This window comes from Netta rufina (genome assembly GCF_964035555.1).
Source record: "Netta rufina genome assembly, chromosome: 1".
Classification (NCBI taxonomy): domain Eukaryota; kingdom Metazoa; phylum Chordata; class Aves; order Anseriformes; family Anatidae; genus Netta; species Netta rufina.
In genome coordinates this window covers 74,497,814-74,523,589 of record NC_140123.1, presented here as the reverse complement: position 1 = coordinate 74,523,589, position 25,776 = coordinate 74,497,814, and positions in this window count along the sequence as shown.

Here is a 25,776-nt window from a genome sequence, read left to right as displayed (position 1 = left end):
TAAATTGCAACTTGGAACTGTCCATGAAGGAGAAAGGTATAGTATAACTTTAGTTCCAGGCAACTCATTTTCTTATACCCCTAGCCACAGTGTTTACAATGCTATTCTTATCTGAAAAATAAATAAATAAATAAATAAATAAAAACATATCTGGATTGTAGATAAACCTGCAAAGTTGTAGATAAAACAAGTTATAGGTAAAACGTGGGAACTATAATTAATGTGGCCATGAGGTGATGCAATTAATGGCTCTTCTTCTGACTGCCCTTCTACATTTTGTCTTCTGAAATACATCCAGTGCAGATGTTTCTTAATAGTAGGTATAGCTGGTAAGTATCTTAGGGGGGATTAAACTTATTATATCAGATCACTTTTACTTCTCATTATACTTTCAGCATGCAAGAATCAATTAATATGTAAAGTTATTTGCTGCATATGATCGAAGAAAGCTTGTAAAGAATATCTGAATTTTTTTTTAGATGCAAAAAGACAATAAATCCAATGTATTTTATTATTGTTTAAAGTTTAAAGTTTAAGTATTTCTGACTCAAATGTTTTATTTATAATTGAAAATTTAATTTGACTTCAAGTTTCCCAGGAGAGTGTACACTATGCTCAGACACTTTGGGGGGGGGGGGGAGGGGGAGGGGGAGAGGGAGAGAAAGGGGTTGAGAGAGAATGTGAGATAGGCAGAAAAAATAAAATATCAAAAAATTTGTTAAGCTGTTTATGATTCTTTTAGACATCTAATTGATCACTGGCTCTCATTTAGTGGTGTAACTCACTTATTGAACAGAGGATTCCTTCTTTCATGTTGAATAAATGTTCTAAAATGATATAGCAAATATAATTTAACTGCAGTGGATTCAATTGCTCACATCATGCTTTTACTTTATTTAATTTAGCATCCTAATTCTGTTAGAGGTTTTCTAATCAATTCTCTTTCTTTATGTATGGCATAAGCTTCTTTCATTTTATGGTGAGCGCAGAAACATCAAAATTAAGTCCTTTTGAACTGAGAAAAAACCAGTCTGGTTCTCGTTAATGTTCTTTCAATCAGGAACTGTTCTTAAATTGGAACATAACACACAGGTTGTTATTTTCTTTGTTATCTGCACACAAAATGACACAATGAAGCTCTTCACCTTCGCTGAATTGATGAATTACAGATATCTGAAGTCAACGTCCAACCCTACCGGAAATGCCCTGGTGACTTACTGCAAGCTCATTAGACCTAAATCCTCAAAATAATGTGTAAGTTGCAGTACTGATTAAAAAAAAAATAATAATAAAAATCTGTGTGTGTGGATAGGTGTGAAAGCTAGTGAAGAATAAGGTACCTAAGTATCACATTTGCAATAGCTCCTACTTTAGAAGTTAACCTCCCAGAGAAAATTCTGCCATAGGTACCAAATAGGTGAGGGAGGGAGAGGACGAATTTAGTTCTGTTCAAAATTCTCAGCAATTTTCTCCAAATACTGGACCAAGGATAAGGTTTCCGAATCTTTGCATCTATTTGGCCCCCACTTGTACCCTCAAAGTACCAGTATAATGCCTGCTTCTTTTCTATTCATTCAGTAACTGGAAAGGAAAAAGAAAGTTTTATATTTATTTATTATTATTATTATTACAGTAATTTTACAATTTAAGAAGCTGTGAACTTCTGTTATGTTTGGGTGATACTCAACTCTTTTGTTCCCCGACTCCCACAATTTTATGCATTTCTAAAGCAGCTGTTAATAAAGCATAGATGCAACCTTGAAAAGTAATGTTCACCACTTATGATTCAAACTATACTTAATTTATAATACAGAAAAGCCTATCTGCCTATCTTCCATTATAGTCTGAAGATATTCAGTTTTCTCTTGAAATAAAAATCTCAGAATAAAAGACGTTAAAAATGTCCTTGTACTCAGATTTTGGTTGAACTACAATCTGAACCCCACTAGCTAAGAATCTCCTGGCAGAATGAGCCATGAACTGAGACTGAGAAATGGTCTCACAGAACAACTATCATTGAAACTAGCCAAAGATTTTGAAGATTAGCATCAAGATCAGAAAGTATTTCTTCAACTAAGTATAAGGAATCAGGAACTGAGCAAACATTGTTGTTAAATGTACCCATAAGCCATTTTTGTTTAACTACAGGCTACAATATACTGTAAACTAAGGACATATTTATATTTTTTTTATACTTACTTAAATTAGAGATATGGACCTTTAAAGTGAGATAAGTTGCAAATGTTTTGGAGAAGGGGGCTGATAAGTTATGAAATAGAGGTTTGCTAACAAGCAAAATAGGTAAATTCTCATAGATAATCAGAGGGGAAAGGAAATCTTTGTTAGTTAATTATAAAGAACATCACTATCCCAGAACTTTTTATTCAATTGACAATCAGAGAATGTAAGATATTTAAAAATAATGTTCTTTTTCATTACTGATACTCAGTTACTGTATAATTACGAAGACTTTTATCTCAAAGATTCTTTCAGTTCTTTCAAGGGTGCTTTCTTTAAGATTTTTTAGTTTAAGCGATTTTGAAGTATCTGAGGATTTATACAGGATACAATGAATAAAATAAAATGCAAACGAGATTCTTTTTTAGTTGCTTCATTATAATGAATATATATATTTATGTAAATATGTGTGTATATATATATATTTATACACAGAGAAAATTGAGTCCCTAAGACCTTGGTACTTGAGATACTTGAAGGCCAAAAAGCTAGCCTGCTTTTCCAGCTACATCAGATGGTCTATTAATTCTTCCTCCAAACCTAGCATTACTAATCAATTTTTGGAATTGCAGGTAATAAAAGTTTAATAATCTAAATATGCTTATTATACTTGCATAGAGGAAGGTTCTCCTGAGTAAATTCAGTAAAAACATAAGGACATTCAGAAAGATTATGAAGATTTGAAAAGGATCCCGGCTGACAAGATTTATTCTAAATAAAGAAAAAAATGTAGAATGACAGCTATGGTATTTCTTAGCATACAGAAATGAACAACGTCACAGACTTGCTGGTGTGAGGGTTACCAGCCATTTTTACCAGAGAAAATGTATAACATCCTCCTTTCCTGTGATGAACTCAAGACGTTGCATTTTTCTCGTTTAAGACAATGGCATTCTCTCTCCCTTCCTGCTGACATACCCATGACTGGATAGATTGATCTGCCAAGCCAAGAAATTTTGGGTGACATAAATATTTCAGTAAACTTTATTTAATAGTCTTTAGTCTCTCTGTAATGGTTCTAATGAGTTAGACAGAACATTTCTTTCTGCTGCCTGTGAGGTCAGCATTGCAGAGGGGAAAAAATGTCATTTTTAGTTTAATAAAAATTGAATAAAGTTGGGCTTGAAATGTAGAAGACATCCCATCTTCTGTTTGCCAATATTTTAGCAATCTAGATTGCTGTTACCAGTCATGAACTATATGGGAACAAAATGATGGCCTAATCACACATTTGACTGCATTGTGAACTTTTTTTTCTGCCAGGACTTTAATCTCTGAACAACAATCAAGGTGGTAAATGTACTACTGATGCCAATACCCTAAATGCATTTATATTTAATTTGTAGCAAAAATACATTTCTAATAATGTCTTTAATCCATCAACTGCAGTTGTACCTTTTGGTGCCTATCTTAGATAATTAAGTTAGAATTGTTTTAAATTTAATAAAATATTTTCTGAAATAGCAATTAAAACATTATTTCAATCTGAAAGTAGTAATAAGTATGTATCTTGTATAAATATGTACATACTAACACATAATACTGTATCTCTGAAAATAGCTATCTATATGTGTATTTGACACATTGATATTCAAACATTTTTTAGGAAAGGGGAAGTTTTTTTATAGACCAATGTCTTTGTTTGACTCCAGAAAAACAAATTTGATGGTAATATTTCATGTTTTAATGTTACAATAACAGGTAAATAAATGAAACCACAAATATTTTTTATTAGAAGGAAAAAAAAAAAAAGTGTTCAAGAGAATATTGATTGTTGTCACTGATATATTGGACAAACAAATTTTATTTAAACAAATTTAATTCAAACCTTTTTTTTTTTTTTTTTTTTTTTTTATAAAATCTGTTTTTCTGATTCAACAAAAACAAGCTATTTAGCTATTTCTTCTTGTTTCTGAAATATACTAATACTTTCCAGGCAGGGGTTATTACTGAGGCAATTAGTGTTTGGTACAAATGACCATTGATTGTTGATCTTAAACAAGACCACAACATGGATAAGAAATAAAAAAAGTATCTATACATTCCATATATATTCTGTATATAATAACCACCAAGTTAGAATCACTGCATTTTACACCTATGATTTCAGAAATATTTCCATATCTCTCCAACTCCCCATTTCCAGTCAGCAAACACTTCGTTTAACTTTCTAGGATTATCAGTTCTGCCCTTCTCTACTTGGGGTAAAGTATCCCAAGTTAAAGAAATGGGTGCACAATGAATGGCAAGTGAAACTGAACATTCAACTGATGTAGTCTGCAGTGGCTGCTGCATATCTCTCCCATATTCTTAGAAATGATTTATAGCCTGTCCAAGTATGTGAATAGATCAAGGTACATTCCTGATACTGAATTTTATCTTCCAACCATTGTTAGATATGACTATCCTAAATAAGTTTGTGTCCTTTCCTTTTCATTATTCTCTTTCTTTTCTGGAATGTTCAGCACTATGTTGAAGTGCACATGTTCCAGTTCAAACATTCAGATGGTACTTCTAGTACCTGTCTTCCACTGTAGTTAACAAATTGCTTACTTTTTTTTTTGTTTGTTTGTTTGTTTGTTTCCTGTCTTTTAACCACTCTAAAAAGACATCCATGCTTCCAGAGATCCATTTCTGGTAATAAATAAAAAACTACTTGTTAATTTATAGGTCATACCAGGTATGGTATCTTTGCCCACAACCATCTTGGCCACTTCAAATACTTCTCTGTTAGGTCAGTCGGTCTACAGAAATACCTGTGTGTGTGATGTTTGACCATCTGTTTAATAATTGTTTATCCCCGATTTATATTATGTTTATTGGTACAAATAACAGATAGTTCTTAGAGTTATTCTAGGTCACATCTTGATGATAGAAATTTCTCATTTATTCCTTCAGAACCAAGACCATGTTGAACCCTGGGTTACTCCACAGAGGTACTTAGGTGCCATCACATGAACTGTCTTTGGAGCTAAGTGGTCTCTGCTCCTGCATTCATTAATATCCATTTTATTGATGGGCTTGTAACCTTCCCTCCCCCCCTCTCCCCCCCCTCCCCAGTGGCACATTATTCCTTATTTACTGTAAAAATGCTAAAGCTGCTGTGTGTGGACACTTCATATTTCTGTTTAATTGCATACTTTAAAAATATTATGTAGTCATGTATTTAGACATTATGATATGTTAGGGCTGCAGGTCGATACTTATGTCACTGTTTGGGTACTGGGAAATTGCATAGTTACAGTTAGAGACATGAGGAATATCCTGTTACACAGTGCTCAGGATATTGCCAGATGAGAGATTGCCAAAACAGGCAATTGGAGGGGAGAATGTGGGAGTAGAGCCTTGCAAGGCAACCAGGTCAGCAAAACCATGTAATGCTGAGATTACCCAAGTAGTGGTATTAGATTTAATATGGATATTTGCACAGTAAAACACCAGTGGGGGAAAAGTACCAGCTGTCAGATTGATTTTGGGGAAGAAAATGAGGGAAAGAAAAGGAAGCAGAAGAGTGATAAAATTTACCTGTTAGAGCAAGTCCAGAGGAAGGTCACAAAGATGATCAGAGGGCTGGAGCACCTCCTGTGAAGACAAGCTGAGGGAGCTGGGGTTGTTCTGCCTGCAGAAAAGGCGGCTCTAGAGATCTTGAAGCAGCCTTCCAGTACCAAAAGAGGGCCTACAGGAAAGATGGGAACAGACTCTTTACCTGGATGTGTAGTGATAGGACAAGGGGTAATGATTTTGAACTAAAAGAGGGTAGATTTAGATCAGACATTAGGAATAAATTCTTTACTATGAGTATGGTGAGGCACTGGAACAGGTTGCCCAGAGAAGCTGTGGATGTCCCATCCCTGAAAGTGTTTAAGGCCTTATTGGATGGGGCTTTGAGCAAGCTGGTCTAGTGGAAGATATCCCAGCCACCCATGTCAGAGGGGTTGGAACTAGATGATCTTTAAGGTCCCTTCCAACCCAAACCAATCTATGATTCCATGATTCCATGAAAATAGAAGGTTAAAGAATGGTGGAAGAACATAGGAGAATGGAGTGTCTGAGGGAACCGCGGCTGTTTAGTCTGGAGAAGAGGAGGCTCAGGGGAGACCTTATTGCTTTCTACAACTACCTGAAAGGAAGCTGTGGGAAGTCGGCAGTCTTCTCACTAGTTATCGAACTAGTGATAGGACTAAAGGGAATGGCCTCAAGTTACACCAGGGGAGGTTTATGTTAGAAATTAGGAGGCATTCCTTCTCAGAAAGAGCAGTCAGGAATTGGAACAGGTTGCCCAGGAAAGTGGTGGCCCACAAAAGTGGAACACACTGCCCTGGGTGTGTTCAAGGAAAGGTTGGACATGATGCTTAGGGACATGGTTTAGTGGGTGACATTGGTAGTAGGGGATGGTTGGACCAGATGATTTTGAAGGTCTTTTTCAACCTTAATGATTCTATGATTCTATGATATGCAAGTCAAGTGATAGACATTGTCCAGGGCTCCTTTCAAATCTATTCCAAACAATAACTTAGATTAATTTTCTTCAATGTATATAATATTTTGTATATATAATGTATATACTTCTTTATATAACATTATATATATATATAACGTAACATTTATATATGACATATATATATTATGATACTATATCATAATGTATATACATTTTAGGGCAACTCACCACTAATTAGTGATGACATTTGTGCAAAAAGATGTATCTCCAGAAAAACAAACAAACAAACAAAAATTTGAAGGATTTTCAAAACATCTCAGCAGTATTGATCGTGATATCCCTGTGTTCGTGAACAGGCCAGAAGACCTTGGAACCTCTTTGTAATATAATAATTTATACTTTGTAATATAATAATTTATACTTTGTAATATAATAATTTATAAATTATAAAATAATTTATAATTTGTCAATAGTGAGGGGTGGGGAGTATTTTTTTCAATATCTCCACCTCATTAGGAAAAAACAACCAAAATATATTAAAACCCAAGTTGTCTAATCACATACATATTTTGAGTCTTTCCATCCTGCATATCATTCTGATGCCAGATCTAAGCATGGAAATACATCTCTACTGATTCTAAAAACAAACAAACAAAGAAACAAAATTCTCCAACCTACAGGTAAACTGATTAAAGTAAGATTAAGGTAAACTTTTGAGAAATTATGAGTATGTTTGGGATATTACAACCACTTGTAATTTTATTGGGATATTACAATCCACAAATCAGCTTGGTGGAGAAAATCAATGGCAAAACAAGACATTTTCCTATCAGATTATTAATACTTGTTGGTTACATTTTATTGGTTACAGCTTGAATTGTAACAGTTTACTTTTTCTCCTTTTCAAGGTGGATTGCCGCTGGTTTACATCTTAGTTACTAGCTAGTTTTGATTTGGGAAAGGCATACAGCCTTTGAATTAAGACATGTCAATCTATATGCTTGTAATTAAAGTAAAATCTTTGTAAAATCCATATCTCTGTAAGTCATTGGAAGCATTTCAGCACCATTTAGCATGCCTTACAGAGGGATCGTTTTTTTTTTTGTTGATAGCAAGTTGAATATGAGCCAGCAGCATGCCCATTCTGCCAGGAGGGCCAACTCTATCCTGGTGTGTATCAAGCACAGCATTGTTAGTCAGTTGGAGGAAGTGGTTGTCCCGCTCTGCTCTGCACTGGTGTGGCCTCACCTTGAGTACTGAGTGCAGTTCTGGGCACCACTGTACAAAAGGACATGAAACTATTGGAGAGTGTCCAGAGAAGGGCTGCAAAGATGATGAAGGGCGTAGAGGGGAAGACGTATGGGGAGCAGTTAATGTCACTTGGCCTGTTCAGCCTGAGGGGAGACCTCATTGCGGCCTACAGCTTCCTCATGAGGTGGGGTGGAGGGTCAGGAGCTGATTTGTTCTCTTTAGTGACCAGCAATAGGACCCAAGGGAATAGGAACCTCCCCGAGCTGCAGCAGGGCTGGGTATCAGGAAGAGGTTCTCCACCAAAAGGGTGGTCGCACACTGGAACAGGCTCCCCAGGGACATAGTCATGGCACCAACACCAAGCCTGTCTGAGTTTAAGAAGAATTTGGACTATGCTATTAGTCATACAGTCATTTTTGGGAAGACCTGTGTGGTGCCAGGAGTTGGACTCTATGATCCTTGTGGGTCCTTTCCAACTCAGGATGTTCTATCATTCTATGATTTGAGACTTTCACAAGCTTAGCAGACAAGTCTGACATTCTTTTGGGTGGGGGATTGTAGCCTCCTGGAGAAGCAGTTAAAGCACAAGAGAATATCCAAGGAAATATCAGATGTCCCTAGATATCTCTTTAAGCAATTGTAATTGATACTCTAATCAATACAGTCAGTGTAGGAAGCAGTTCAGCAAAATAAATCTCTGTGCATATGCTTTTTCATTAAAAATAAATAAATAAATAAATAAATCTGAATTATCCCACTGTTTGAAACTTCAGAAACAAACCTTTGAATGAGGATGATTTGTCAGGTGGGTAATAAAATTAAATGTGTTCTGTTCTTTCATTTTATTTGTCCTTATCCCCTTTATACTTTACATATTTATTTTGGCTATGTTTTCCCTTCAAATTTTGAACTTCATTTTTTTTATTTTTTCAGCTCTTGACCATCATTAGTCCTGCTCTATGCTTGCAATCCTTGAAGTATGACTGGCAGCTCAAAGCAGAAATTGCATGGGCTAATTTAGCACCACAGGCAAGAAGAAGATTGGCAATACAGTTAAGAGAGACCAAAGAAAGCCTTAGAAACCCATCAATATCAATTTTAGCATTGTGCTGAAAGCTCATTTAAGGATAAAAGAATAAATAAATAAATAAACTTTGAGGAAGATTAAAATGTTTTTATCAAATGTTATTGGCCCAAACAGGTGTATAATTTTCTGTGTTCTGTCCCATTCTTACTGTTATTGTTGGGAACATTCAAGTCTTCAGTCTCTGAAGATCCTGAAGTAAACCTTAGCCTTTAAAATTTTACTAGGATATTTCTTCTCTCTAGAAATATGCTAAAATACATTGTTTTATTCATGATGTCCGACACCATGAGCCTCAATTTCCATTTGCCAAAACTTGTGTAGTATGCCCTTTTAAATAAACAAAACAGTTGGTGTTATGGATTGCTGGATGCCAGAAACTCCATTAGCAACAGGCTTATTGTTGAAATAATGATCACTCTATTACAGGAGGTGTCAGGTTGCAATACAGAAGCTTTGTGCTATTTGTCACTCAAACATATGCACAGAATAAATAAATAAATAAATAAATGTTCAACCTTATGTTCTTCTACTTTTGCTTTTTCATACTGATATGATTCCCTGGGGATTAAAAAAAAGAAAAAAAAAAAAAAAAAGCTTATTTTTTGTGAGCTTCAATCCTGCCTGATACTTCATGTTAGCATTTTCTAAGTATCCTGGAAATTTATATATTTACCAGGAGGATTCATGAAAAGATCTAATGCCTTGTCTATGTGGTCTGACAAAATACTAAACAAATTAAGCACAGTAAGCACAGTAAGTGATTGAAACCTAATATTCTAATTATTAAAAACTTGATCAGTAACTTTTAGGGCACACTGACTTGACTTCTCTTAAGTCTGTCAAAAGAAACCAATCAGCTTTCTGCAGATACCCCACCAAGAGGATTCAACCAAAGAAACTATCTAGAGCACAAATCAACCTGAATAGAGTAAATACAGAGATTTAAGACTCATTAGAAGGGAAGTATATTTTGGGATAATGCCAAACATTTTATGTAATGTTTAGATGAAGGACTAAAGATGGGGGAAGGGAGGGAACAAGGTGGATCAGGGAGGAACAAATGTGGAAAAACGTAAGGAAAAGGAGATAAAAGGGACGAATGATACATAAAGGGATGCTGGTCAGTACACTTGAGCCAGAGCCCTGCATCTGGTCATAACAGTCTGTTTCATCTTATTATTAAATCTCATTCTTACTTCTATTTTGTGTGGGTTACCATCTCCTGAGTGTTTAACACTCATGAACCTCAAGCTGGAAAAGCCAGCAAGCAGGAGAAGTTTGAGCACTAGCTGCTGGAGTGGGATGCTGAAATACAGGGGCATGAATGTCCAGGTGCCAATAACTGGAAGAAAGTGTTGCCTGGGGCCAGGTACTGCACAGACTGATTGCTGAAGACCATATCCTGGAGATACCCATGTTTGTTGTGTGGGGGGTATGTATGTGCACGTCTGTGTGAGTGGACTTCAGTCATGACCATCTGAAGAGGAGAAACAGGACTGGAGCATCTGTGCTGTTTCTGTTTATGTGGTTGCTTGTAAGGCAGTGCTTTCTGTCTGTGAGGTCACTTGTGTTACTATAGTGGGCACGCGTTTGTGTGTGTGTGTGTGTAATAAGACAGGCAAATTTGGTCACCTTTGTTGCTGGGTGGACCTGCAGACATGGAACTGCAGCGGATGCATCATTTCTCTGAGGACAGGCCACCAAATCTAAACCAGCTGGCAACTGCTAAGATTTCGCAACTATGCTCTGTTATTTATTATAGTTATTATGCATACAATATAAGGCTTCACTAAATAAATAAATAGATAAAATATGTATTGCTGTATTTCAAAGATAAATGCTTGCATAGTTTTATTTAATGTGTTGATTAAAGAAAAGGAAATAATATTTAAAATCACTTCAGTGCTATTTCAGTTTTATTTTGGTCAAGTTTAAAAAATAGAGTTAGTTGGTTAAACTGACAATGTTGTTACCTGTGGAGATTAGGAGAGTATATGCAAGAGATAACAAAATGAGAGTTAGCCAAGTAAATGTAAAACAGTAGAAGAGAGATAACAAAGAGAGAGATATGTGGAAGGCAAGAGAGTCCAGAAAATTATCTAGTGATAGTGAAAAACACTGTAGCATACATATTCAAGTAGCTGCAGAAGAGTATAAAACATCAGCCAAAAAAGTCTATGGAGCTTTGGGTTGCAAATCAGGAATCACGCAGCAGTTGAAGTACTGCATAGAAAATATTTCTGTTTTCACTGAGAAAACAGGTAATGTACAAGATCGGGCAGCTCAATACACAAAATATTCCCAAGAAATTCAATTAAATCCAAAGCTCATCAACTCAGAAAACTCACAAAAAGTGTCTACAATATTAGCTTAGTATGATCTTTCAGTAACCAGTTATTCAAAACAGATTTTTTTCATAACTGCATTGTCAAAGATCTATTTCCTGTGTACCTTGTTCTCCCTAAGAAAATGTGTACCACATACAGTGAAAGAGATTATTACAAAGTTAAATAACTTTGACAGTAAAATATATCATCTTGTTTACATGTTACTCTAGACATAAGGAAGAAGTTTTTGTGTTTTGTCATATTTTTAAAAGTTACTCAGATACACATACATCCACAGTGTTTTCTGAATTTCTGATTGCTTCTATATGTGTAAAAATTTTACAATATACATAAGTGACAGAAATAAAGGAAAGTATTTTTCCATTCCATAGTATGGTAAGAAATTCCTATACACTATGTGTTTTCATTTAAATACATGAAAAATGTTATTCATGTAATGTTCCGAGAACATTAATTTTGGAATGACAAGATTGTAAAACCACCAAAGTACTTACATAAATTATAACATTTTATAACACATGTTCATTACCATATTTTATATACATTGAGCAGTGGCTAGATGCTGCATCCAAATCATATCGCCACTTTGAGAAGTATCTTACAGGGAACTAGTATGGTATACATATTTTAATCAAAATCCTGAACTCTCATCTGTGAAGTGTCATAATAAGTCTCCTTTCTTGCTTAAGAAGCAACTATAAACTTCAGAAAAATAGCTATGTCCAAATTAAATTCTGATGATTTTTTTTTATATGTTTCAAAAGTATTTGAGGAAGATTTTTCTAAGGAAAGGGATGGAATTTATTTTCAGACTTTTGAAATAATTTTACTGATATAATTTTCCTTTGGGAGAGGAATGAAGGAAATTTATTTATTCAATAAATAAATAATGCATTCTCCATCTTGTTATACATAATTTTCTCACGGTATTTATTCACATATTGTCTCACAGACTTTAGTTTAGTTTAATTTAGTTTAGTTCAGTCTAATATTGTTTTGCTTTTCAGTCTACAATAATTCACAGTGAGGTGTTTGTTAACCTTGGGCTTATGTGACATTTTGCATACTCTTGACTTTTTTACTTTTTTGACTTTTGCATACTCAAGAAGTCTTGGATATTTGGATGAAGCTGATAGGAAAAGTTGTAGATTTCCTGTGGTTCATTAGCCATATATAGTAAATAATAAACCTCCCCATTTATTGATTTCTAGATTTACCTATTGCTCAGAATTCCACATATTCCATAAAATCATATGTTTGAAACTAAAAATTTTGAGGGTATTTAATCTTTTCCCTACAAAGAAAAGTACAAGGGGAAGTGATAAACAAAATTACACAGAGGTGTGAATCTCACAGATGTGGGACAGCAGAGATAGACCCAAGAACAAACAGCCTCCCATCTCTCAACAATGGCCAGTAGAAAGTCCCAGGCTCAACCCTGAGAGTCTGTCTGGGCTTTGGAAGCCATAAGAAAGGGGAAATAAGATCATGGGGATTTGGGATGGTTGAGTGGAGTGCCAGTGGGACTGTGTAAAATACAGGAAGGAATATTCAGGTGAAAAGGCTGGGAAGGGCAGGGAGGAAACAGGCAGATGGGGTACGAGGCCTGGTTGTGTGCAGTGATGGCTGGTCTGCACACTTGTCTCGCACAGCTCTGAGCCTCGTCGTGGCATTCTGTCCTATGTCCTTGTTAAAGCACATTGCAGTTCTCCCTGTCCCATGCATGTGGGTTCTGCAGAGATGAGATCCCAGCTGCTGAGAGACATGAGTAGGTTTGGGGCCAAAGGGTGTGAGGAGCCCCAAGATTGTAGTAGTAACACCTGAAACATCTTAGGAACACAAACTGGAGCAGGTCTCAGCCACTGCCCCTGGGTGAGAGGCAGCCTTGAGACAAGTACCTGTTTGCTGGTGAGCACCAAGTGGGACCCACCAGAGAGTCAGGAAATTGTGGCATGGTTAAGGGGGCCCAGGACTGGCCAATTGCAGCATCCATTTGGCAGAAAATATTGACATAGTTGTCTTTGTATTGTTACCAAAAGCTCTCAAATACTTTTAAGAATGATCATTTGGAGGAGAGGGAACACAAAATTTGGTCCATGTAAAATAGTCCATTTTAAGCCCTTTAATTCTGGCACTTGAGGAGAATTCATGTAGCTTTTTGTGTTTCTGAAGTCATCTATTACAAGATTAGATTATATGTAATATATATTCTAGATATTTTTAGCACTTGTTGATTTCGTATGTTCAAGTGTATTTCTAATTTTAGCTTTTTATTTCCTCTCGTAACTGTAGATATTTCAAAGTAACCAGCTCAATTTAGTCCAAAAGTTCTGTCACCCAGGATATTTTTATAACATTATTTTACTTAAATACTAGCCTTTTACAAAGGAATTAATTTCATTTTCTAGCTATAAAAATCAAAGCAGAAGCCCAGGGACCACTCAAGTTTATTCTTGAGCAACCAGCAGGAATTGGCATTTGACATATTTACCAAATATTCTATCAGCAGTTACATCTTAATCTTTCATTGTTTGAGTGAATCACTTGAATTATCTGACTTGCCCCACATTAATTTGTTTAGCATCCATAAGCAATGAAAGACAGTCAGTTTGCCAATAATTTGAAATTTCGTAAGTAAATTTTGAAATTATAATAATTTATACTGCTGTCATGTCAAAAAGTCTTAGTCTCCAATGATAAATTATTCATGTTAAGTGATACACAAATTTAAGAGGAAAATATAATCCTTGCCTCAATGTCACTACAACATTGGTATAAAATGGAGATGCAATAGATCGATGCACACTGATAAAATCAAGGAAATGTCATTGACCAAATCATCTAGTTGTCAAGTTTCAGAGGTATCCTAGCAACATTGAATTATTATATTATATTAAATTATAGAAAGAACAATCCAGTGAACGTGTCTTGGTGAGAATTCCAGCTGATTTCTTAGTAGATTCTTCAGTGCCTCCACATCTCAAGTAAAATTAAACAAAACTTCCAGTAATCTAATGAATTATTCCTTACTGAAATCTTATCATTTCATCAAAAAGCACATCCAAAGGCAAATAGGACTTCATCCCAGTACCAAGACAAAAAGCTCAACAGATTTAATTCCTTTCCTACTTTGACATTTGTTTTTGGAAAGAAGCGTGACAGAAAACAAGAAATGTCCATGTTCCTGCTAGACCTATTTTATTTACTAGATCACACAGACCAGGGATCTTTTTATTCACCTCTTATTTCTCTTTAATTTACTCTTTCTGCAAAGGTGCACGAATGTCTTCATTCCCACAGGAATGTGTGTGCACATACAGACTTATAAGTATAAAAGCATAAATAAAGATATATATATATTTAAGGAAAATTTTTTGACATCTAAGTGCCATAGCAGGTCGCCAACCATTTCTTCGTGGATAGTGAGGGCCACATTCTGCTCCCCATCCCCTTCCGCCAGTTCAGGGTACTGGGTATCCAGAGAACAACCAGTATTGCCGCTAAAGACTGAGGCAAAGAAGGCATTAAGCACCTCTGCCTTTTCCTCATCTTTTGTAACAAGGTTTCCCCCCACATCCAGTAAAGGGTGGAGATTCTCCTTAGTCCTCTGTTTTGCACTGATGTATTTGTAAAAACATTTTTTGTTGTCTTTGACGGCAGTAGCCAGATTGAGCTCCAGATGAGCTTTGGCCTTTCTAATTTTGTCCCTGCACAGCCTCGTAACATCCTTTTAGTCCTCTTCAGTGGCCTGCCCTTTTTTCGAAAGATTATAAACCCTCTTTTTTCTCCTAATCTCAAGATGCAACTCTCTGTTGAGCCAGGCCAGTCTTCTTCCACGCCAGCTCGTCCTTGGGCACGTGGAGACAGACCGCTCTTGCGCCATTATGACTTCCTTCTTTAAGAGTGCCCAGCTTTCCTGGACTTCTCTGCCCTTCAGAACCGCCTCCCAAGGGACTCTACCAACCAGTGTCCTGAGCAGCTCAAAGTCAGCCCTCCGGAAGTCCAATACAGTGGTTTTGCTGGTCCCCTTCCTGGCCTCACCAAGAATGGAGAACTCTACCATTTTGTGGTCACTCTGCCCAAGACAGCTTCCGACCACCACATCTCCCACCTTCTCTGTTTGTGAAGAGAACGTCAAGGGGGGCACCTCCCCTGGTAGGTTCACTAACCAGCTGCGTCAGGAAGCTATCTTCCACACTCTTCAGAAACCTCCTAGTCTGCTTTCTCTGGGCTGTGTTGTGCTTCCTGAATATGTCAGGGAAGTTGAAGTCCCCCATGAGAACAAGCACTGACGATTTCGCAACTTCTGTCAGCTGCCTGTAGAACTCCTCATCCGTCTCCTCATCCTGGTTTGGTGGTCCATAACAGACCCCGACCAGGATGCTAGCCTTGTTTGCCTTCCCGCCGATCCTAACCCAAAGGGACCTTATCATTCCCAGCCTCGAGTTCCACAACATCGAAAGATTCTCTAATATAGAAAGCCACACCACCACCCCTTCTCTGCTGCCTGTCCCTTCTGAAGAGCTTATCGCCAGGCATTGCAGCACTCCAGTCATGACAGTGGTCCCACCATGTCTCCGTGATGGCAACCAAATCATAGCCTGCCTGCTGCATGATGTCTTCCAGCTCCTTCTGTTTGTTACCCATGCTGCATGCATTGGTGTAGATGCACTTCAGTTGGGTCATTGCCTTATCCCCCAGCCTTGCCATTGTTCCCCCTGGCACAGCTCCAACAAGACTTCTTTCAGCCCCATCCCCCTTCTCACCTAATTTAAAGCCCTCTCAATGAGCCCTGCCTGCTTGTGTGCTAGAATCCTTTTTCTCCTTAGAGATAGGGACCTGTCTGCGGCCATCAGGCCGAGTGCCAAGTAAAGCTCCCCATGGTCAAAAAAAATAAGATTTCTGTGCTGGCACCAGCCTATGAGCCATGTGTTTATCAGGTGGGCTTTCTGTGTCCTGTCAGTACCTCTTCCTGCCACCGTAGGGATAGACGAAAATACCACCTGTACTCCCGCTCCCTCCACTAATCACCCCAGCCCCCTAAAGTCCCGTTTGATAGCCTTGAGGCTTCTCTCTTCAATGTCATCACTGCCAGCCTGGACTATCAAAAGAGGATAATAGTCAAAGGAGCAAACCAGGTTGGGAAGCTTTCTGACAATGTCCCTAACCCTGGCCCCAGGGAGGTAGCAGACTTCCCTATGGGTAGGGTCAGGCCAACAAATAGGGCCCTCTGTTCCCCTAAGAATAGAGTCTCCCACAACAATAACCCTTCTGTCTTTCTTGATGGAGGAAGTCCTGAGGCGTGGAGTCGACCTCCTCGCCCTAGGCATCCTCCTGGGAACACTTGCTACCTCTTCCTCAGCTACAGGGCCTCAAACCTGTTGCGTAAGGGCACCTGGGAAGGTGGGGCTGGTAGGGGAGGGCATCGCCTGCAATGTCGAGCAGGGACTTGTCTCCATTCCTCCTCAACTCCTAGGTCCCCTCCCTCTGCCCGATGGTGACAGGGCCAGGGCTCCACCCCCATTTGGGGTGTCTCACCCCGGTACCTCTCCTTCAGGCCCTGCAGGGAGTTGCTCCACCAGTCTTTTTCCCGTTCACACTCCCTGATATCCCTCAACCTCTCCACCTCCTCCTTGAGCTCCGCCACCATGTGGACCAGGTCATCCACCTGCTCGCACCTCACGCACGCAGTTTCTTTGCCTCCCGCCGGCATTGCAGCAACAGGCTCAAACACTCCCCGCATCCGGTGAGCTGAACTGCTGCATTTTTGAATGGGTAGTTGATCTAGGTGTGTATCGTTTTCCTGGAGAGCGCACCGTGCCTGGTTGAGACCACTGCAGCCTAGCTAACGGCTGTCGTTACAGGTGGGCAGGGGAAAGTGCTCTGCCCTGCCTGCTCACCCTGCCTGCTCGCCCTGCCTGTGCGAACTGCCGCGCTAACTGCCGCGCCTATCCCTTCTGACGTGCCACGCCCTGCGTGCCCGCCCTGTTCGCCATGCTCCTGGTTGCTCGCGCTCCCTAGCGGCAGCTTTTGAGCGGCCAGGGAGGGGGCACTGCTGGCTCCGCCTACACCTCGTTCACCTCCCTCACGAGGGCTGCCGGGTCCTGGCGGCTCCCTCAGGTAGGCTCGATGCCGCAAAAATCAGCCCTGCCTGGCCTGATCCCCCGCTCCGCTGCAGAACGCGTCTGCCCCGGAGAGGATCGCCTCGGCAAGTGGCCATATCCTGAATCTGGAGCAGGAAAGATAATCTAAGTTATATGGAAAGGCCTGTTTCTGTGTCAATAAAATTATCAAAAGCATCTACTATTGTATTGAAGAACAAGGAGGGTTATTTAGCTCATGGAGGTTTGAACTCTTCTTTCAAAAACATTGTATTGCATTGTGCATAGTTTATTATTAATCTATACATCTACTTAAAAATTAATTTAAAATAAAATTAGATAGTCATATTAAACTCTCTTTAAAGTCAGTGCAAAGAAGTAAAAAATTCTTAAATGATTTAATTTCTGCATTCATATGCACATTTTTAGGATGAGAAAGATGTCTTTCTGAAAGTGGATATTCCTTTCCACTAACTATTGAAGAATTTTATAATGATTAACATATATGCCTAGTTTTTAGCATCCTAGGTTAGGGATAATGAATCCTATCACTCTTTTTCTGTATATAGTCAAAGGAATACATAAGTTTTATCATTTATTATTTTACCTTAAATTATTAATTATCATTTCCATGTTTTCTAATGTTCACTCTTTATTACCATGAACTCCATTTTTTATAAAACAGTTTTGTTATTTAAAAAATCTTAACTTTAAGTAGACGAAGGATACAATTCTGTCTGTTTGAAAAAATACATAATGTAGTATATCGTAAAATCATAGAATGGTTTGGGTTGGAAGGGTCATCATTAATTAACGACAACATTAATTAAAGACAACATTAAAGATCATCTAGTTCCAACTATCCTATCATGGGAAGGGACACCTTCCACTAAAGAAGGTTGCTCAAAGCCCCATCCAGCTTGGCCTTAAATAGTTCCAGGGATAGGGATTTCACAACTTCTCTGGGCAACCTGTTCCAATGCCTCACCACAGAATCACAGAATCATTTCATTCTGTTAATGTAATGTTAATAAAATTTCACTGAAAACAATCTGTCAGAGAGAGAAACACTGATTTAATTTTCATGGAGCACTCTGTAGGCTGCTAATCTTCCATTCCAACAATAAAATAAAGGGTATGCATCAGGAAACAGAAATACCGGTGGATTTGTCCACCCACAAAAACATCAAACACCTCCTGATGTGCATCCTGATTAGCTTTTCTATATACCCTTTTAATTTTTCCTAATGTTTTTTTTCTTTAACAATACAATAAGATAAAGATTTTACAATACTTCTCATGTATTTTCTAGTCCATTTGTTCCCTTTCCCTTTCCCTTTCCCTTTCCCTTTCCCTTTCCCTTTCCCTTTCCCTTTCCCTTTCCCTTTCCCTTTCCCTTTCCCTTTCCCTTTCCCTTTCCCTTTCCCTTTCCCTTTCCCTTTCCCTTTCCCTTTCCCTTTCCCTTTGTCACTCTGAATTCAAAGTGACTAGTAACCAAGCTCTTGATTTCCTGACATGAGATTTTCATCTTAATTAGGGTCTTTGAAGCTGACCACACAGACAGATAAAAAAGACTGGAAGTCAAAAAAAAAAAAAAAAAAAAAAAAAAAGAAAAATATTTACTTTTAATAAGAAGCTTACCAGGCAAAATAGGGGACAACAATGTGAAAGAAGAAGAAGGAAAGAAAAGACACAGGGTCATCAGACACTGAGAATGACTTTGTAACTCTCACAGCAGTTTCCAGTCTTAAAATGAAAAAAGTTAAGTGTAAGGTTAAAACTCCAGCCTTATGAAAAGTAAAAAATCACTAGTTATAAAACTGGAATAAGCATAAGAGTCCCTTAGAAGAGGGACTCTTTATAAAGGAGTATAGTGATAGCACAAGGAATAATGGTTATAAACCAAAAGAGGGGAAATTTAGATTAGATATAAGGAAAAAATACTTTACTCAGAGAGTAATGAGGTGCTGTAAAAGGATGTTCAGAAAAGTTGTGGATGCCCCATCCCTGGAAGTGTTTAAGGCTTTGATGGGGCTTTGAGCAACCTGATCTAGTGGGAGGTGTCCCTTCCCATGGCATGAGGGTTAGAATTAGAAGATCATTACAGTTCCTTGAACCCAAGCCATTCTATAATTCTATGATTTTATGATGCAGTGAGTAAACAGACTAAAAAAAAAAAAAAAAAGTGTTGTAGAAAATAAGGTTTTATTGGTTTTATTGTTGTTGTTTTATCATGCAGTTGTATACTCAGCATCTAGTCATACTAGCAATAAAGAACATATTGGTAAAGGTCTTATGCTTGGAATAGTTACACTCCATTTTATTTGATTAAGTTGTGTTATATCTTCAGAAGGCATACATTAATTCAAAATACCTAAATGAGATGTTAGTCTACCATTTGGGCAAACTCAAGATAATTAGTGTCTAGAAGTATCTAGAGACCAAATAAGTTTTCTGAGATCAGGTGTAATCAGAACTAGAGGTAATAGCTGAATGCTGTTCAGAATCATCAGTGGTTTCTGTCTTGTTTCCTCTTTGAATTAGCATTTAGCATCAAGAGGCTTAAGCCAAGCAAAGCAATGCAGTACCTATCCATCAAAAGGCTGTGACAAATTGGGAATTATTTAGTGCTCTCAAAAAAGAAGTCAGATACCAATTAAAATGGCACATTAATTTTTCCTGATTGTTTTCCCCAGTTTTCATGAAAGGTCCTTCTCTCTGCCCTCCCTCCCTTCCTCTTTTGTGCCCATTTCTTTTGTGCACAAATGTCTTCCAAGGAAAATCTGCTAATAGCCCTAGCTGAGTCCATGGCATCTATGATATTTTTCTTTCTCAGGTGAAAATTTGTGTGGAATATTTATTTGCTTGAGTTCAGAGCTGGGAATATCATCAGGGTTAGCATTGTCTTTCAACGATTCTAGGAGACATACTAGGATAAAATATGATCTTTTAAAATTTTTTTCCTCTGAACATTTTTTTTTTTAGTTGTAATAACTTTGCCTTATTATAGCTGTAAAAGCAGCATAAATTGAAAGACACTTATGAAAGAAATGTTTCTTCTAAAAAATGCATTTTTTACCTAATTTCTGAAAGCAAGTCAGATTTCTGTCTACTGATGCTTGTGCTTAAGGAGTTAATGTCTCTGGCAAAAGAACATAATTTAGACTATTTTAAAAAAGGTGATCACTCAACCCCTGTACTATGCATTCTACTTGAACTTTGTGATTCAATGCTTACTCATTTTTCACTGTAAAACTTGGGTACGTAGAGGAAAACAAATACTGTCTTTGTAAGCACACATTATCCTTTCAATGTAAATGTTATGCAGCACACCTGGTATTAGCTTATTTCTTCAGGGAAGTGTGGTAAGACAAAAAGGTGTGGGTTGCTTTAACAGCATGGATTTGATGATCTTCACGTATTTTTGACATTCTACATTTAATTGAGATGACAATTTAGGGGAAAAACAAAACAAAACAGACAAACAAATAAACAAAAAACACCAGAGGTTTTTATTTTTGGCATTGTTTTTACAAAAACTCTTTCTCCAATGATTGTTCTTAGAAACTTTCTAAGGTAAATATTTTATAGGTATACCACCCAAATTTTCAGGAGAGTTTTGGATGGATCCAGCAACTCTGTTTCCTCTTCCTTCAGTTCTGTAGGAGATCTTGCCACATCCCAGTCAACTTCTCCTTAAAGACATGAAAAAGTTTTGCTTTATATACTTCTTGTTTGTATGCTTTTTCTTTAAATCTTTTAACAGCAATTTGCTGGGATCTAATCTACTTAATCATGACTTATTTAATATCTCTTTCTGTACAACAGAGGTTAGAAAATGTTTAACACCAATTGAATGGAAAATGGAATTGGAAATGGAAAACGCTATTTTCCTTTGCAGTGGCTAAAGACTGGAAGTCCTTGGCCAAGAATGGCTAAATCACAAGTTACAAGAGAGCAGTCAAGAAGCTTCCTTGATTGCTGTAACCCTTCAAAGATGGGTCTTTGAAGTGCTTTGCAGTGAATTTGTCCAGATCCCTCAGCATCTTGACTGCCCCTCTTCTGGTGCAACATATTTGTATATGGTTTATGGTTTGTGATGTGTGCCTTGCAATTGGTTTAAGTACCCCTTATTCATGTCTTCCTCCATGGGAGACTGTGAATTTTATATTTGCTTCATTAAAGTCATAAATCTATGTATACATATCTATATATAGATACATATATCTATATGGAATAAAACAATTTTATATGATTGACTACAGCTGTCATTTTTTTCAGTGACACGTTTGCTGAATCAGACCTCTTTAAATCTTTTTTATTAATCTGACAGAAGATGGAATATTCTTAACACACTGATATGAGGAACTATTTGGTAGAAGATTGTTAATTTTCAGGTTTTCTTATTCCAGCAATGGGTGTGTCAAATTTTATTTGGAAATCCAGATTTTGGTTTTCTTACCCTTCCTTATATGCTCTCATGAAGAGATGGGAAGTCACTATTAATAATTTATTCATTATTAATGAATACTTTTTCTCTTATGTGAGATTTTTTTTTTTTTGCGAGAAATTACACCATTGTTATTAGATTAAACATATCACCTATCCCTCTTGTATTCAGCAAGTTCAGAGTCTTAAAAAATGTTATTCCTCATTATTAACACATTATTAACACATTATTGCAACAAAATATGAGTTTACAACTTATTAAACTAATACACAGAGAATGACAAAATATATGAGAAGACAAATAAAATGTTTTGCTCATACTGCTCTGTTTATTTTTAGCAACATAATGGTTGTTTTCATCATATTTTCGGCTCAGAAAATCAATGGACAGCATATGAACTTTCAGTCACAGAATGGAAAAGAATTTATGTTTGCTAGAGGAAATTTCAATTAATTAAGCATGTCCAGTTATTAACGATTAGTTCCTAAAGGGCTAACCTTTGAAGAGATTCATTATCTTCCAATCTTGTTTTTTAGCTGTCCTTCAGGGATGTCTTCAAGGATCACATGTCCTTCTACTTTGGCTTCACTATGTTTTCTCCAGGTCCCTTTCTGTAGTTATACATTCCTTTTCTTCAGCTCTTTCTGTTGTCACCTAGCATCTATTCCTTATTGTTGTTAATCTCTTTTAAAAAAGTGCTAAATTATCTTGAAAGTTACAAAGATATTTCACTGTAAAAAAGCATTGTAAAAGATTTATTTGTTTGTTTCCTCAGAAATAAATCTGTACAGATTTAGTGGTTTTGTTTGTTTGTTTTGTTTGTTTGTTTTGTTTTGTTTCTCTGTTTGTTTCCTTGAAAAACTGTCTTTCACCATATCTGTAACACTGGTAGCATCCCCATTTATTTATTTATTTATTTAATATATTTACTAGTCTGGGAAATTAGCCTCAAATGTTATTCTTAACAAATTGCTTTTGAATTTATTTGCAGTTACTGTACTTTTACTCTCTTGTCTGTAGTTATTACTCACAGATTATTATTTAAATGGGCTTTGAAATAATTTGCTTATATGGGTGTGTCGTGGTTCAACCCGACCGGCAGCCAAACACCACGCAGCCGCTCGCTCACCCTCCCCCCTCCCTCTCTGGGACGGGGGAGAGAAATGGAAAGTGAAGCCCGTGAGTTGAGACAAAGACAGTTCAATAAGACAGGAAAAAAAAATAACAAAAATAATAATAACAATAATAATAATGATGATACAATGGGGATAATACGAAAGTAATAATAGTATGTACAAACAAGTGATGCACAATGCAATTGCTCACCACCCGCTGACCGATGCCCAGCCTAACCCCGAGCAGTCCGGCCCCCTCCCCCCGGCTAGCCACCCCTATATATTGTTTAGCATGACGTCAGATGGTATGGAATACCCCTTTGGCTAGTTTGGGTCACCTGTCCTGGGTCTGTCCCCTCCCAGCTCTTACTGCACCCCCCAGCCTGCCCGTTGGCAGGACAGAGCAAAGGCTGAGATGTCCTTGGCTTAGTATAAGCACTGCTCTGCAACAATTAAAGCATCGGGGTGTTATCAGCACTCTTCTCATTCTAAGCCAAAACACAGCATTCCACCAGCTACTAGGAAGAAAATTAATTCTGTGCTAACTGAAACCAGGACATCTATCCACCCCTTATTCCATACCATTTATGTCATGCTCAGGTTACACTCTTTTCCACACATTCTAATTAGTCACCTATAGTAATCATGGTAGTGATAACATACAGTATAATATACTATTTAACATGGTGCAATTCAGTTCATGGGCTATTCTCACCCAGTATTAAATCTCCTTGAGGTACACACCGGACCTCTCCGTTCTTTTGCATCACCCACCAAGTATATCCAGGTCCCTGAGCGAAAACAATTCCACGAATAGGTTTGCCTTTTCCTGAGGCAGGAGTAGCCCAGACTGTTTTACCCAGCATATTTTTTACATGCACTACAGGAACTTTATCCCCATCTACAGTACGTAACAGGTTTGATTGGGCAGGTCCAGCTCGGTTGGTAGATCCCCTAGTATTGACTAACCAGGTGGCCTTTGCCAAATGCGTATCCCAGTTTTTGAACGTCCCAGCGCCCATTGCTTTCAAGGTAGTCTTTAACAGGCCATTGTATCGTTCAACTTTCCCGGAGGCTGGTGCATGATAGGGGATGTGATACACCCATTCAATACCATGTTCTTTGGCCCAAGTGTCTATAAGGTTGTTTCGGAAGTGAGTCCCATTGTCTGATTCTATTCTTTCTGGGGTGCCATGTCGCCATAGGACTTGCTTTTCAAGGCCCAGGATGGTGTTCCGGGCGGTAGCATGAGGCACAGGATATGTTTCCAGCCATCCGGTGGTTGCTTCCACCATTGTAAGTACGTGGCGCTTGCCATTGCGAGTTTGAGGGAGTGTGATGTAATCAATCTGCCAGGCCTCTCCATATTTATATTTCAGCCATCGTCCTCCATACCAAAGAGGCTTTGACCGTTTGGCTTGCTTGATTGCAGCACATGTTTCACAGTCATGAATAACCTGTGCTATAGCGTCCATGGTCAAGTCCACCCCTCGATCACGAGCCCATCTGTATGTTGCATCTCTACCTTGATGGCCTGAGGTGTCATGGGCCCATCGGGCTATAAATAATTCACCTTTATGCTGCCAATCCAGGTCCACCTGAGCTACTTCAATCTTAGCAGCCTGATCCACCTGCTGGTTGTTTTGATGTTCTTCAGTAGCCCGATTCTTGGGCACATGAGCATCTACGTGGCGTACTTTCACAGCCAGGTTCTCTACCCGAGCAGCAATATCTTGCCACAATGCAGCAGCCCAGATAGGTTTGCCCCTACGCTGCCAGTTGTTTTGCTTCCATTGCTGTAACCATCCCCACAGGGCATTTGCTACCATCCATGAATCGGTGTAGAGATAGAGAACTGGCCATTTTTCTCGTTCAGCAATGTCTAAAGCCAGCTGAATGGCTTTCACTTCTGCAAACTGACTCGATTCACCTTCTCCCTCAGCAGCTTCTGCAACTCGTCGCGTAGGACTCCATACAGCAGCCTTCCATCTCCGATGCTTCCCCACAATACGACAGGACCCATCAGTGAACAGGGCATATTTCTTTTCATTCTCTGGCAACTGGTTGTACAGTGGGGCTTCTTCAGCACGACCCACCTCCTCCTCTGATGATATCCCAAAGTATTTGCCTTCTGGCCAGTCCATGATCACTTCCAATATTCCTGGGCGACTGGGGTTTCCTATTCGAGCCCGCTGAGTAATCAGTGCAACCCACTTGCTCCATGTAGCATCAGTTGCATGATGCGTAGAGGGGACCCTTCCCTTGAACATCCAGCCTAGTACCGGTAATCGGGGTGCTAGGAGGAGCTGCGCTTCAGTACCGACCACCTCCGAAGCAGATCGAACTCCTTCATATGCTGCCAATATCTCCTTTTCAGTTGGAGTATAGCGGGCCTCAGATCCTCTGTATCCCCGACTCCAAAACCCCAGAGGCCGACCTCGAGTTTCCCCAGGTTCTTTCTGCCAGAGGCTCCAGGTGGGGCCGTTCTCCCCGGCTGCAGTGTAGAGCACATTCTTTACATCTGGTCCTGTTCGAACTGGCCCAAGGGCTACTGCATGGACTATTTCCTGCTTGATTTGTTCAAAGGCTTGTCGTTGTTCAGGGCCCCATTCAAACTCATTCTTCTTGCGAGTTACTTGGTAGAGTGGGTTTACAATCAGACTGTAATTTGGGATGTGCATTCTCCAAAACCCCACAACACCTAGGAAAGTCTGTGTTTCTTTTTTGTTAGTTGGTGGAGACATA